This window comes from Bactrocera oleae, chromosome 6 (assembly GCF_042242935.1).
Source record: "Bactrocera oleae isolate idBacOlea1 chromosome 6, idBacOlea1, whole genome shotgun sequence".
NCBI classification, from domain to species: Eukaryota; Metazoa; Arthropoda; class Insecta; order Diptera; family Tephritidae; genus Bactrocera; species Bactrocera oleae.
The window spans coordinates 6,772,130-6,787,130 of record NC_091540.1 but is presented as its reverse complement, the minus strand read 5'-3'; positions in this window follow the sequence as shown (position 1 = coordinate 6,787,130).

Below are 15,001 nucleotides of genomic sequence, written 5' to 3'. Positions count from 1 at the left end.
GGGCTACTCAAACATACTTATTATACATTTATGTGGTTAATAGTGGGAATAATGTATGCGTTTTGATGTAGAGTAACGTCCGGATAGACAGTGTTGTTCTCACAGCCCACAAACCGTTAATGTTTTGTCTAACAGATGTGAGATATTTTTGTAGTTTTTTATATGCTGTTTATACTTTTGCTGATGGCTTATTATAACGCTTTACTAAATATTTCTTTGTATATTTAATTTTAGTTATTTTTGTCTTAGTTTATAATATTTTTCATACCCTGAACAGGTAAATTAAGTTTGCCATTAAGTTTAGCCATGGTCGTCGGTCTCTCCGTCAGTCTATCTATATATATGCGAACTAGTCCCTCAGTTTTCGAGATATCGTTCAGACATTTTGCACACTTCCTTTTCTTTCCAAGAAGCTGCTTATTTTAGCGGAACCGCTGATATTGAAGCACTATAGCATATAGCTGCCATACAAACTGACCGCCTATAATCGAGTTCCTGTAAGGATTATTTTGTATATGTGAAGGGTATTATAGCTTCAGCTTAAGGTTTTTTCTTGTATTTTCTATGTTTATTTTTTATTTTGTCACTCTTCCATCCAACAACTTTCTGTCCACAACGTTCGCTTGTATTTAAATTGTTTTTATTATTTTTTTTCGATTCTTAAATTTATTATCGAAAATATTTACATCTTCGCTTTTGTTCGTTGCTTGTAGTTCGGGCATTAATCCAAATGAATTGGACAGTTGCCTTTTGAAGTCATCCATTATGCGCTTGAGAATTATGCTGTTCTCCCCCTCAACTGCCTCAAATATTTCTATTCTAAACATTCTACTTCTGCCTCAATTCATTCTCACCTTTATTTGTGCCATTATGCCGCTTAATCCTCTGAGTTGACTGTCAACAACTGAGTGCCTCGCGGCAGTTGGAAAACTCGTAAGTGGAGAAATTGTATAATTAAATAGTTAGGCGTCGCAGGTGTGCAGCGCTTTAGTGGCTCTTCAACTACGCTAACGCCTGCAGCCGTACAAAAGTACAAATATATATTTTCGACCTTTCGTTTAATTTTTTTTTTTTTTGGTTTTCACTAACTACTAGTGTCCAACAGTCCCTAGAACATAGAAGAAAAAACAAAACGTAGCGCTCGCCGGCTGCCATTCAAATGCAAATGAATGAGTAAAGTTCGGAAATTCTCAGCTCAACGCTGTCATCCTTAGGCTCAGCTCAGTTAGTTGGTGCTTGGTCAAAGGGTTAGCTGCGTAGTCGCGTTCCCTACTTTTGCCCAGGCCGCAATGCGTAGCAATTGAAATAGTTCATAAATTAGTTGTGCAGTGCCATTCGCTCATAACCCCTCATCCGTTCTCCGTTGCTTCACCCAGTCGCCTTGTGCAGTGTCCAGTTCACAAGTTTCAAGTTGGTTGCTGAGTTTTAGTCAAGCTGGCGACTTATGCGTACGTTTGTATGCCATAAAAATGTAAGAAAAGTCGCAACAACAAAAAAAAAAATAACAACAACTACATTTACAATAGCAATAAAGCAGTGAATGAGAATTACAAAAATTGTATGGGCATAATAAAAAAGAGCTGAAAGGGTTCAACCATTTTATTGCGCTGGCAGTTGCTTATAGTTTTATACAGTTGCTGTTGTTATTGTTGCTGTTATGGCATTTGCTTAGCCACATCGCCGAAGGTTTTTCAACACATTCCGGCAGGCAGGAACTTTGATCTTTTGACGATTTAATTTTGTGCGCAACGCACTCCTGTGGCAAAGCCAACCATTCCCTCAAGGGCAGGGTCGCTCGCACTCTCATAAAAAACAGAAAAAGGTAGGAAAATGGTTGGGTAAGAAATTAGAACAACAACGGCTAACTCATTAACAGCCGGGTCAGTTTGGACGCACTCAATATCTGGCGCAAGTGTGTATTATTCGAACGCTGGGCCGTTGGGCATTTCACTTGCCGTTAGTCCGGCACAGTTGGTCCGTTAAAAGGTGTATTGGTGTGCGTGTGTCCGTGTTTGGAATTTATTTAGTTCGAAATGTAAGCTGTCAGGTGTTAATTTATGCCGTCGCACACATTTGCATAAATATATTTGACGCGCAACTCATTAAGAATCATCTTGTTTTCGCCCCGCTTCGTTATTGTCTCATTGAATTAATTACTTCATTTTTAGATTTACAATTACTTAAGTATTCCGCAAAATAAAGCCAAAGTGACTATAGTAGATCTGTTCCCAAAACCTAATACGAATTTGAATAGTTTTTTAATTGAAGCTGAAGTGTCTTAATTAACTGTTAGTTTTCAGAATAGTTTGAAGTACTTTTAGGATCACAAGCACTTGAAGCAGTTTATAAAAGGGGGTAACCGCTGACAGGTCTTTCACTTCAAAGCGCTGTAATTTTCTGACTAAGTTCCATTTTGTCTAATTCTCTACTAGACACTCAGCGTATCAAATAATATCGGCAGGTGGATCTCCTTCTTTTAACGAACTGAGTAAGGTTTGGATTTAGCACGTACCATTTAGAACGCTAAGAAGATTATACTATATACTGAGATATCGTCGATTTTGAGCTTATATCTTACATTAAGAGAAAAACATGTCTAAATCGGCTCAGTTCGTTACGCCGATACTTTAAACATATACCTTATGAAGTCTCCGTCGTTCTCTTCTTGGTATTACCAATTTCGTGGGAAACTTAATATACCCTATACAAAGTATAAAACCGATGAAAACTCCATCATCATGAGACCATAGCAGCCAGTATAGTGTAACCATGTTAATCTTGGATTAGTACTGAAAGTTTAGAACTAAACACGCCGCAGAAGGTGCGCTTAAAGCGATTTGGCTGGCCGTAAAATCTTGAAGTTATATAAAGCATGATATTCCATTTAAAATAAAAACGAAATTGGAGAAGACATACAATTTCTGGTAGACGCCAAGCCGCCTTTGTACACTGAACAAATTATGAATTGTTGAGATGCCGTCAAAACTGAATGTACGATTATAATTCCGTAGATAGTCGGGCTCAGGCGCTCCACTTATTGTAAGCAGCTTTAGATTCCGATTGCATTTCTCGCACGAAAAGCTTTCCATACGATCCGTCTAGCAGTCAGTGAAAGCTCTTGTCACCAATTCAATCTGCGAGTAAATTTCTCACATGAAAAGCTTACCATAATATCCATCCAGTTGGTGAAAACCTTAACCATAAAATAAATTCACCGTTCGGTGAAAGCTACTGTAATGAATTTCTGTTCGTGAATGAATTGTTCTCATGTAAAACTTATCAGCATCCATCGTTTGGTGAAAGCTCTTGTAAGCGATTCATTTTTCGAGTAAATTTCTCACAGGAAAAGCGTCCTACAAATGTCCACAGTCGGTAAAAAGCTTCACAAAAATATAATTCCAGCGTTCGGTGAAAGCTACTGTAAGCAATTTCTATTCGCGAGTGAATTGCTCACATGAAAAGCTTCCCATCAAATCCGCCCAGCATTCGGTGAAAGCTCTAACTGAATGAGCCTCATTTTATCAAGGCGCCCGGCAAAACTATAAGCAGAAGCTCAGACACACGTTTGTTTTATTAACTTCTTTTAAATTTATGCTCCAAAAGAGAATTTTATACAGTTATATACTTAAAGTTGATTCCAATTTTATGCAGTTGCCTATTTAAAAGTGATCCCATAACTAAGAACTGACAGAACTGTCCTATACATATACAAGTACAATATACTTGTATGCAGACATATCGCTACAATCTAGTATCTTGCCACATGACTGCTCTTTAAATTTTATTTATAGGTGTCTTACTAAAATTTTTGAAATTTTTTAGTTTCGAAATATTAAAGATAGGCTAAACTTGTTCAGTATGTACAATTTCAGTTACGATTTTCAAATAAATTTTAATTAATTAACTGCTAATGAGAATGCAACAACAAACTTTTGATTAATTACTTGTGCAGCAACAAGCCAACTATTGCATGTGGCAAGTACAAGCATTGAAATACAATTTATATAATATTATCTGTGAGTTTGTGGTGCGACGCTGCGTCTACAGGACCATTGTGTAGATGAATTATAATGTGGTCACTTGTATTAGTAGTTATATATATATATATATATACTTGTATATATGGCATGTGTGTGCGAACAAATAACTCATTGTCCAGACAAATTGACAAATTTACGACGCAAACGCTAAGGCATGTATTATTATTGCTGTTATTTTTTTTGTACTCCCTATGCAGCAATTATGTAATTAAAATTTATAGATATTTATAATTAATTTTTCAAATATTTTTTTTTGGCATCGGCGAAATTCACCCTATTTTTAGACCAGGCAGCGGGCAGGAAATGTATGGACTGTTGTTAGAATTTACATTTTGAAAGCGCTAATAAATTAAATAAACATTTAAGAATAAATAAATAAAAAAATCAAGCGAACTGTCAAAAAATTTACGACAAGAAAAAAAGTGGAGTACGGAAAAAGGACAAAAAAAAATATAACAAAAACACAAAAACCCGCACGCATGCAACGGCAAGTGGCTGTGACAATGAATTATAGCGCACATGCAGCGTTGCAATTGCGAGCGTTAGATATATACCATATATGTACATATACAGCAGACCATAGTAAGAGCAACGCCGGCGAGGGTGGGTGTCCAAGCGTTCGGCGTGGTGTGGCCGAGTTGAAAGGTAAATGAATGTGCTGAGCTCAAACAATGTTTAACAGTTCCATTATTGTTTTTGTTATTACTGCTGTTATTGTTATTAATGTATGGCTATTGTTCGCTTTGTTGTAGTTTTATTTTACAACAATAATAACTACTACACTAACAAATGCTTTACTATTTTTCTATGGGAAAAATGCCACACATTTGTGCCTTCCTTCAGCAGCACAAACACACACACACGCATCGATCGTCCACCCGCTCACCAAGTGCCACATAATTTACAGGTGAATTTATTAACGCGCATGCGTGCGCACATTTCTCTTAATGTCCGTTTCGTTTTAATGTTGTTGTTGAGTTTAATTTTCTTTATTTTGTGTAATTTGAATATCCGCAAGCGCGCGATAAGCGGAGAATTTTCACCAGCAACAATAAAAATGTAACTTGGAAAAAATGGCTGTGAAAGGGGCGTATTCGCATTTATTCTCGCATATTATGCTTCCTCATATGTATGTCTAGCAAACGGCAGCGCAGTGTAAAGGTGCTGCGTCGCAATGCGCGGCGCGTTAACAAGCATGCGTTTTAGCCATAGTACATATAATTTCAATGATAAGATTATGGTCCGATCGCTGGTTGGGCGAATCGCCTGCTCATTTCCTTTGTTGGTGGGCTCGTTGTTGTTGGGCTCATTGTTGTTGGTATTTTAGCGGAGGCGGTATTACAGGGTGGTTTTAGCTGTCAAATCCATGTAGATGCACTGCAGAATTTTTTAACTGAGTGACCAGAGAACAAGTTTTCCTAAATGGCAAGTAGCGCTAGTCAATTTAGACCGGAATATGACGATCTCGACAACAACTTCGGCAAATGAAGTTGATTTTGCTCACAATAGTGTTGCAGAGCTTGGTCCTTTGAGTTCAGCATGCTTTATAACTTACCAAATCTGAAAGCAAAAGAGTATATAAAAAATGGTTGCGCCGAAGTTTTAATACCTTTCGAAAATACAAAGGATTCCTTACACGAACTTGAATCCGATCATCCAGTTTGTATGGTAGATATATGCTATCGTGATCCAAACTTAAAAATTTTTTCGGAGATTGCATTATTGTCTTAGACAACAATCCATGCCTAATTTCGTGAAGATATCGTGTAAAAATTTCAGATCGATATCTCAAAACTTCGGGACTAAGGTATCGTCGAGGGCGAAAAATCTCACAAAACTAGTTTTGAAAGAGACCTAAAGAAGGTCTTGAACCTGCTTTATGGGACCGAAGCTTTATATATGTAAATGATTGCTACCCACTTTGATTTAGTCCAACAAAGGGTTGGACTTCTTACTTTTGAAATCAGAAGTAATGTTGGAAGTTCAGTTTTGAAAGTATAGATAGAATGCCGTGAGAAATTTTGTTGTCGGAAGAATGCGGTTGAAGTTTTTATGGGCATTTTGTGCCATTCAGACCATTCAGATTTTTCGATGCAATGGTAGGAATGCTTATGGTTTTTACATCATTTGGGCAATTGCAACTTCTTGTGCAGGTCAACTTTTGGAGGATCTATCGGGTTCAAACAGCGGAAGAGTTTCCAATAAATATCAGAAACCTGCTTTACAAATTTATGAGTTTCTTTCCTTATGGTCTATTTTCCTAAAAAGTACATGCTTATAGGTGCCCGGACGCCTCGGAAAACTCGAAGGTGCCTACTGAATACAATATTTTAAGCGGATAAGAGCTATAGAAAGTATCTTTTCCGTTATGAAAGTAAATCAATAGCAAAAATTAGAATATTTGGAACACTCCATGAACCACCCTTTATTTCCGCGCAACTCAGTGACTCTACGCATGCAATCACTAGTTCAGGGTTGCGGCAAGTGCCATAAAAGAGTGCGTGCGCGCACCGTGCAAAGACAAGTGCAACCATTCGTAACAATTTTATTATAATTATTGCCAGTCACACAACAAGAAAAATAAAGAACAAAAAAACACGAAACAATTTTCGAGATGCATTTAACAGATAAACGCACATTGTTAACCTTTTTTGCGCTTTTTTAACGGACGGCAACAGCGAAGGTATCAGTGTAATGGAGCAGTCATATCAGCAGTTGTTATGTAAGCGCATATGTTTCCACTATGTATTCTATGATTTACATACCAACATGTTACATGATAAGGCCTAGATTGGCCGAGACCGTGAACTCACGCTGTCAGCTCGTCAGCGTTTCTAGGCGGTCACTCGTTTGATTTGAGCCTAATTAAATTATACAGCGTGTATATGGGCCATTGTGGCAAGTTGGCAGGCAATGTGTTATTGTTGTACTGTTACTGCTGTTGTTGTGGTTTTTGTTGGTAGCAAAATGGTGATTTGGCACTTTTCGAACTTGAAATTCCTGCCGCAAGAGTTCTGTGAGTCTTTCGTCAAAAAATGATCGGTTGCTTCCTGCCGCACACACACAAGTTTCCAAAGCTTCACTGCGCGCTGTCTGCCAAGCAACCACAGGTTTTTATATGCTTATTAATTTAGTTCAAATTTTATGCTGCATTGCTGTGTCTTCCATTTTGGGATAAAATAATTTTTTTTTGTTGATATTTTTTGGGTTTTTAATTAAAATTTTTTTGAAAATATTTTTTTTTTGTTCTTTTGCCGCCATTGTTAGCTCGTTGCTTAAACGTTTCTTAAATAAATTCATTCGGCGTGGAAAATTAATTAGAACCACAACAACAATATGAACGACTCATCCGACGCCGACCGAGAAGACGGGCTAAAAGCAAAGCAACAGCAGAACCCTCGAAAAACAATAATTAAATTATTAAAACGTTAATGAGAAGACACTAGCAATGTTAAGAGCAACAACAATTTTAACAACAACAAAACGAGAACCAAAAGCAGAAAAATCTCTAATTCGTAGAACAAGTCGCGTAGAAATGAGGGCGGACACACCGACTAAGCAACGAGAAGCTCACAGCAAATATTCTAGTAAAAAATTAAAAAAAAAAATAAAAATTGAAAAGAAAAACCAAAAACAATTTTCATGTGGCGTTCCAATTGGCCTTGCTGCATTTGACTAAAGTGTAGCGCCTCCAAAACAAAAGAAATGCAGAATCATTAGAAGGGACAGGCGCAAGCAAGCAGAAAACAAGGCATGCAACATACACAGACACCCATACAATAATAAAATATATCTACATGCAAATGAATTATTAATTAAATTTTAAACTAGTGTATTTTGATGCTGAAAAATGTGCATCAAAATTCGTTTCAATTATGCGCGCATTCAAGGTGGTCAACATATTACCTAGCATTTGCCACAGAAAATTCCACAAAGAATTTGGTGAGAACAATTTTTCAAAACTGTCCGAGATATGCATAGACCTACATATATTAGGCAGTTGCGAGAATGTTGAGTTCTTCGGAAACATTTACGAAACAGCTAACGTCTTTCAGTTGCTCTATAATTTTTTTACGTTCACATTTGACAGCGAATTAATGAGCAATAGCGTTGCGGTATAGAGATTTATTGATGAGGTGTGTTGGTAGCAACAAAATCTAATGTTCAAATAATAATTAGAGCATGTTTATTGTGCCGAAACGAGCTCAATAACGTCACATTTTCAAGTGAAGTGAAGCTTAAGATATAAATTCTACAAAAAATTGGACTTAGGCACAGCTATAGGTCTATTAGTGATCACATGAAAATATATTTTCTAAAATCAGTTCCTTAATTTATCGTCAATTAAACTTTTCTTTAATGAAAATCGATTTAATGCTCATTTCAACTATTTTAAGCATACTTTTTGGAGCCTAACACACTTAAATGCACTTGCTCAATGCATACATTTAGGGGACGCCTTTTAGTGTGCAATTTTTTACTCTCTGTTTGGTATTCACTTCTTAAAAGCAGAATAATTATTTTCCAAGTCGGTTCAGAAGTACCTGCTAACTTGATTACGTTTTTACTTCGAATGTAAGGCAGTCTCCCGAAATTTCAAAAAAAACTGATTGATTTGACAATCTTTCAAACAGTATAACTGGATTTGTCAAATCAAGCGAACTTGCTAATCAGCGATGTTTTTGAAGCTAGGATTCGAGTAGTAATAATAATGTATTGTCGCATGAAAGACTACGTAAGCGGTGGCAGAAATTTTACCCCCAATCCGAGAAAGCAGAAATAAACTAGCTTCGAATTACTTAGTTGGGGTGAACTTTAATCGGGGAAATATGGGCTACGATCAAGGAAATTAAGTTGATGAAGAAAAATCCCTTTAATGTCAAAGTCAAAATGGTAATACCAACTGCGGGAGACTGAAAAAATACTCTTGCTGTAATGCCGATAATTATATTGGTATTAGTACCGGTTTCCGTTGTGGTATTGCTATTGGTACTAGTATTGGTTTTGGTATTGATATGGTTATTAATAATGGTGTTGGTACTGGTATGTATACTGATATTGGTTCGATATTGCTATTGGTATTGGTTTGGTATTGATAATAGTATTCCTATTGGGACTGGTATTGGTATTGGTATTGATCTCTGTATTGGTATTGATATCGGTATTGGCATTGCTATTGATATTGGTTTTCGTGTTGGCATGTACTGATATTGGTGATGGTATTGGTATTGGTTTTGGTATTTATAATGGTATTGCTATTTTATTAATATTGGTATTGATAATGGTAATGCTAGATATACTGATATTGGTATTGATATCGACAATGGTAGTGGTGTTGGTAATGGAATGTAGTGGAATGAGATATTCTTATTGATATCGGTATTGGTATTGCTTTGGTATTGGTATTGGCATCGACATTGGTATTGGTATTACCATTTTTATTGGTACTGAAAGAAGTATTGATACTGACATTGGTATTGGTATGGATATTGGTATTGATACTAATGTTGGAATTGTTATTGAGGTAGAGATAGGAGTCATTCAGCTACACACCTATACTTATGTGCATTCCGTTTTCCGAATAAATAGAGCTGAAAAGGAGCGAACGACCTGATAGTTAGTTAAATTTGTAGCTTAACAAAAAACTTCTGTTTTCAAATTAATTTTTCTAATTTAAGAAGTAGTTTGCTGTGCCATATTATTTTAAATTGTTGAAAATAATTCTCTGCATACATATTGTATTCACTATATAACATGTAAATAACATATCTAATAAAATTTTACACTCTTCCTCATAAAAATTTTATTGCGTGTCCGCGGCAAAACAACTCAATTAAATACTTTGCTTGAATTGCTGAAAAACTATACATATGTCTATATTTTTAGACGTGCTTAAGTGGCACACTAGGTTACAAACATATGGTATGTATGTTGCATGCAACATAAAAATGCCAAATAAAAGTGAGCTAAAGTACAGCAAAAGGGGGAAAAAACTTTGCACGAGCGCAAAAAAGGCTCAAATTTAATTGCAATAGATCCTGCTGTGGCACGACAACAACAGCAACAAGAATAACCATACAATATGTATGTCTATAGAAAACCAACAAAACATTGTCACGTCAGTTAACATTTGAGCATAGCATGCCACATGCAACATGCAATTAAAATACTACAAAGCTTTGTTGCAAGGGCCAAAACTAATTATGTGCCATAGGTAATTTGCAACATTTATGCAATAGCTAAATATATATAATATCTATTTTTATATAGTAGGTGTGATTATATATTTATTACTTTTCATTTGCATGTGTTGGTGCAACATAATCCGCTATGCAGGAGTACAAGCGCGGCGACCAAAAACCGTAGTGAATTTTACATTAAATTAATGTGGTTGGCATTATTTGATGCTTATCAATCAACTGTAAAAACCGTTAAATGCAATACCACATGTGGCTAATGCCAAAATAAAATAAGAACAACAACTAGCTATGCCACAACAATTACACACAATAATAAAATATTTTTGGAAATTATGTTTAATTTTGTGCGGTATTTGCAGTTGGTCGCATCAAGTGCGCGCGAAAAAAGTGGGCGTGACTAGCGCTTTTGCGGTTAAACTAACGCTAGCGGAGTGACAGCTCAAAGCACAAGGTATATGTGTGGCACGGTTGCTGGATATGCGGTGGCATAATTTACTTATTGCCATTTTTTTCTCGTCCTTTTCCAGTGTATTTATGTGTGCATTATTTGCGAAATTGGAAGTTGCATAGTAAGCTGTGCCACATATGGCACCACAATTTAATAAATACTCAATTGTTTTGTGGCATTTACAGCTGATTACAGAATGATTGAAACTTTCAGCTATCTGCTGTTTGTTTTCAATTAAGGCGCGCTTTCAATGTTTGTTGAAATTAATTGAATTAAATTGTTTAGTTTTGCTAAAAAAGTTTATTTTATGAATTAATGGTATTTTCTATTTGACACTGAGGTGCAATTATAGTTTTGTTGTTTTGTCGATTAAGTGAACTTGATCGAGTTTTAATTCAAAACGAAGGGAGATAGAGATAGATAGAGTTAGAAAGAGAGACAGAGAAGGGGAGATATATATATATATAGATAGAGTCGAAATTTGAGAGAGAAACAAAGATTGAGATTAAGTTAGAGATATACAAAGATAGAGAGAGATAGAGACACTGACTCTGTGACAGAGGAAGATGGATATAGAGACAAAAGGAGATAGAGAGAACGACATATAGATATAAGAAAAGATAAAGGTAGAATAAAGATTGGGCTCTAGCATATAAAGGCAGAGATAGGGAGATTGAGAAATTTACCGATAGATGACGTGATAAATATAGATAAAGAAGCAGATACAGAGTCGAAACTGGAAGTATTCTAGCAAATGGTGGGAAAATTGCTATTAATGGGGAGTAAACATAATACAACCACTGAGTTTTTCAAAACAATGATAACAACTGTTGAGTCTGAGGGTCTGCAGATCAAACGACGGGTAAATGGGTAGCACAGGGAACATACTTCATTTCTGAAGTCATAATTGACAGCATAAAACAATATATGGGAAAATTTAAGCACAAGATATCTTAGATTCTGAACTGAACTGCTTTTATTTATTAGACGGTAAAAAATTCTGGATGCACCTCTTTACTAATTAGGGGGCACTTGGGACTCATCCTTGATAGAAAGCTATCATGGCAGCCTAATATTGAAGAGAGGGTAAGGAAAACATTGATTACTCAAGCAGGTATTCTCCTGTGTTTGTGCATTCCAGCGTTGTATCTATAGGTCTCGGCCGAGCTCAGCAAGCGTTGGTCTGCAACCAGGGTTGTAAGGTTGCGAAAGCATACTGACTCAGAGTGAAAAATTAATGCTTCGTTGAATTTGTGGCGTCACGAAAAATCAGCCTATTTAACAACTCAAACGTGCCTTAACCTTTCTTGGATTCTCACTGTTAGTCTTTTCGTGGAGCTGTAGTTACAGAAAATATACGATATAGAAACACAGAAAGCACTCAAACTCAAATCACTTCGTTAATATATATTTTTTAATAAATTGCGAACTCTGCGCTAAAAATTTCGCATAAATTCAATATAAGCGTAATAAAATAAAGCTTTTGTCACCCATTCACCCCAAGGAATTGGCTGTCTCAGGCGTTGATTCATATTTCATGCGTGGCGCGTCAGCCACTGTGCTCGTAGGTCATATATTCAATCAGCGCAAATGCATAGACCCAGAGACACAGAGCTTTTTGACAGTTGTTATATTTCTGTGGCAGGCAAATAGCAGCTTTATGTATTTTGTAGTTTGCGGCCGACAACAAAAAGTGCTAATGGAATTATTCTGGGCGTTAATGGTGGCTCTGACACCGACTCCTTTGTTGTGGCTTTCCTGTTTGCCACATCTAACTGCATTAACGTTCGACTCCAACGCTTTTTATAATGAAACTTATATGTATATGTAAGTATTTATGTATGTGAATATATAAATATATATGAGTTTGCATAAAGTTGCTACCAAGTCGTTGTCGTCATCGTGCTTTCGGGCCCGAAAATGTCACTTTGATTAACACAACAATTCGCCATTTTTGACACTTTTTGGACACACTGAGTGGCAAGCGACAATGGCGAGCGCTTGGAAGCGTGTATTACGAAAGCGTTTCATATGTTCAACTGTACGTATGTATGTAAACACAATTGAATCTATTTTCCCTGCAGACTCATACGAATGTGTGATTTGAATACTCACATGTTTATGCGTTTGGGGAATTATTATTCACACTTTTGCATATCTAACACTTCGCGAACTGATTGTGTCTACGTCGAATGGGGTGAGGCCTGTCACTGGTGGCAGGCAAGGAGTTGTTGGAGGTCTACGGTGTAGGGCGCGTGCTTTTATTAAATGTGTGGCAGATTATTTACGATTGTTGTGAGTAAGAATATTGTAATAAATGACAATGGATTCGGTATGATACACAGCGCATACTATAAACTCTCATAAAGCTGTGCATTATTTGCATGACAGCTAGATCCAGTGTATGACTTTTAGATTGTAAGCAGATATAAATGAGTTTCATGTAATTCTGTATTTCTATTCGTTATATTTGTATATTAAAATAAGTAATTAGTATCATTTATTAATTTTGAAAGGTCTGAAACTTAAATGTGTTACAGGAAAAATTTAAACTAATCTCAAGATCGACGTACATTAAGGCTCTAGTACCGAAAACAGAAGGAAAAGAAAATTTCTGAGTTTACTGATTGTTTTGTATAGCTATCTTATCGCTATTCCCATCCTCATATCTAACTCTATATTGCACCGTGTCTCTATCTCTGTCACTACCTCCTTATCCGTCATTGTTTCTATTTCCCTATCTCTCTCTATCTCCCTTCTATCCCGCTCACCAACCTTTACACTATGTTGTATCTCAAAAAAAAAAAAAAAAAAAAACGAGGTAAACAGTTTCGTGATCATCCTTTATTAGGCGAGGCGATCACTTAATCCCTGCATTATCGAGTTCATTCAGGCTTGCAGTGCGGATTGAACTTCTCACAAAGATCATTACTGTTTTTAATTCCGTTTCGTTAACTGTTTATCAAATCCGAATCCTTGTTTGTTCACAAGCCCGCCAAAGAAAAAATCTCGCCGAAGACTAAAATTATTTTTAGTAGTAACCTAGTTGAAAGACGTTGTCATTTTCGTAGTTCTAGGAATCTTTAAGCCAAATATATAAGAGTGACTTCCCTACCGCATCGTATGATGGAGTAAAAGTTGTAGATATATCTACCCAAAAGTGAGGCTATACGGAACATTTTTATCCCTAAAATTTTTCTCACATAGTCGTCTGTTAGATTTTCTCAGATGTAAAAAAAACCGACTCTATGATACTCTATGATTCCGATTCTACTGTTCCTCTTAGACAAAAGTATTGCCAGGGAAAACTCTAAAACTTGCATTATCGGACTTCGTTATCTTTCTTTCATGGATCTGAATTTGCCTTCCAATCATAATCCAATCCACAATACGAGTTTTTCTCTTCAAATACAAGGTATCTACCTTTCAGGCCTGCAGCGTCACATTTGTTTAATTCAATTCCTGCATATGGTAATACCGCTGATAAAGCCTCACTGACCTTGTTTTTAACTACAACTGCAGACGATGGATACTTCACTACTTCGCTCCCCTCATTTACACAAACTACATTAACTCTTTTGAGGCGCGCTATGCGTCATTAAACAAAGCGTTCAAGCCGGGCCGCCACATCTGCCACGGAATGGCGGAACGCTCATCTGCACTCATTTCATGGCTATTAAAAATACATATGTAGCAGCCAACCGGACCAGCTAAGGCGACCGAAAGGCTACAGCGCTGCGCCTATCTGTCTCGAGGCGCCTTTTTTATTTGCTTGCAGCCAGCAAAATAATACGTCTTCAATGTTATTCCATTTTACAACATGCTATTGTTGTAATTGTTGTTACTGACTGCCATTTTTAAGGGTCAAATTTTTATTATAGAAACTCACACACACACTCACGAAGATAAATATTCATAGACCAAATGTATAACATTTTATAGTCATAGGCGTAGTCCATGCTGCCACACTGGCTGACTGTTTGGCCCAACGACATCCGCTTGGACAAAAGGTAAAACCAAATAAACAACTACAAGTATAATAAAAGTACAACAACGTAGAAGCAGAAGATGAAATGGAAGAGCAAAAAGCCATTTAATGATGTCACAGTTGAAATAAAAATGCAATAAAATGTCAAAAGTTATTGAATTTACGTTAGGACAACAGGTCCGACTACAGGCGTAGCGGCTAGTTGGAATTTCTCTCAGCTACAACACTGCGCTGCAACCCGTTGGCCCTTGCCTTAGGTGTAGATACTCAGCGCATCAACGTACCATCGAGGCGTGCAAGTAATTTGGAATGGTGCGGGTTGTAG